Genomic DNA, 2,175 nt, shown 5'->3' on the forward strand with positions numbered 1-2,175 from the left:
GCTGGTACTTTATTTTATTATAATAATTTAATTATAAGACAGAAACCGCTGATACTTGGTTGTAAAATCTCCATTATCCGAACGAAAGTAACACGCCGCTGGTACTTTATTTTATTATAATAATTTAATTATAAGACAGAAACCGCTGGTACTTGGTTGTAAAATCTCCATTATCCGAACGAAAGCAATACGCCGTTGGTACTTGGTTATAAAATTTTCATTACAAGATAGAAAGCAATATGCCGCTGGTTATATTAATGTAATCTTATGGAAAGCATTACGCCGCTGGAACTTTGACCATTGCAATAATCGATCGGAAGCTATACACAGCAAGGAATACGAATATTATACCAAGAGATCGAAAACAATACGCTGTTCGGACGTTTTGACTAGCTGTCGCACAGTGCAGACGCGTCGACCCGTCGCTCCGCATTTCGAGCGCAATTTCAGTGGTTTTTCAGTTCAGAAAATTACAGAGAGTGTTTGGTTGTGTTGCAGGAGTCAAACTGAATGATTTGATGCATAAAGTTTAATTAAACTCCCATTAGTTTGCCGGGAAACATCGATTCTTCCGATCTAGAAAGAGACAGAGATAGACGATCCGCGTTATGTTAAATATTTCAAGGTTACCGATTCCACAAAATTATAAAAAGTATACGGCTGTGTAGCGGGGATCAAAACGAGTAATTTCATGTATAAAGTTTAATTAATCTCCCAATAGTTTGCCGGGAAACATCGATAATTCCGATCTAGAAAGAGACAGAGACAGTCGATCCGCGTTATGTTAAATATCTCAAGGTTACCGATTCCACAAAATTATAAAAAGTATACGGCTGTGTAGCGGGGATCAAAACGAGTAATTTCGTGTATAAAGTTTAATTAATCTCCCAATAGTTTGCCGGGAAACATCGATTATTCCGATCTAGAAAGAGACAGAGACAGTCGATCCGCGTTATGTTAAATATTTCAAGGTTCCCGATTCCATAAAATTATAAAAAGTATACGGCTGTGTAGCGGGGACCAAAACGAGTAATTTCATGTATAAAGTTTAATTAATCTCCCAATAGTTTGCCGGGAAACATCGATTATTCCGATCTAGAAAGAGAGAGAGACAGTCGATCCGCGTTATGTTAAATATTTCAAGGTTCCCGATTCCACAAAATTATAAAAAGTATACGGCTGTGTAGCAGGGACCAAAACGAGTAATTTCGTGTATAAAGTTTAATTAATATCCCATTAGTTTCCGGGAAACATCGATAATTCCGATCTAGAAAGAGACAGAGACAGTCGATCCGCGTTATGTTAAATATCTCAAGGTTCCCGATTCCACAAAATTATAAAAAGTATACGGCTGTGTAGCGGGGATCAAAACGAGTAATTTCGTGTATAAAGTTTAATTAAACTCCCATTAGTTTGCCGGGAAACATCGATTATTCCGATCTAGAAAGAGACAGAGACAGTCGATCCGCGTTATGTTAAATATCTCAAGGTTCCCGATTCCACAAAATTATAAAAAGTATACGGCTGTGTAGCGGGGATCAAAACGAGTAATTTCATGTATAAAGTTTAATTAAACTCCCAATAGTTTGCCGGGAAACATCGATTATTCCGATCTAGAAAGAGACAGAGACAGTCGATCCGCGTTATGTTAAATATTTCAAGGTTCCCGATTCCACAAAATTATAAAAAGTATACGGCTGTGTAGCGGGGATCAGAACGAGTAATTTCATGTATAAAGTTTAATTAAACTCCCAATAGTTTGCCGGGAAACATCGATTCTTCCGATCTAGAAAGAGACAGAGACAGTCGATCCGCGTTATGATAAATATTTCGAGGTTCCCGATTCCACAAAATTATAAAAAGTATACGGCTGTGTAGCGGGGACCAAAACGAGTAATTTCATGTATAAAGTTTAATTAAACTCCCAATAGTTTGCCGGGAAACATCGATTCTTCCGATCTAGAAAGAGACAGAGACAGTCGATCCGCGTTATGATAAATATTTCGAGGTTCCCGATTCCACAAAATTATAAAAAGTATACGGCTGTGTAGCGGGGATCAGAACGAGTAATTTCATGTATAAAGTTTAATTAAACTCCCAATAGTTTGCCGGGAAACATCGATTCTTCCGATCTAGAAAGAGACAGAGACAGTCGATCCGCGTTATGTTAAATAT

The sequence above is a fragment of the Megalopta genalis genome, unplaced genomic scaffold (assembly GCF_051020955.1).
Source record: "Megalopta genalis isolate 19385.01 unplaced genomic scaffold, iyMegGena1_principal scaffold0155, whole genome shotgun sequence".
NCBI lineage: Eukaryota > Metazoa > Arthropoda > Insecta > Hymenoptera > Halictidae > Megalopta > Megalopta genalis.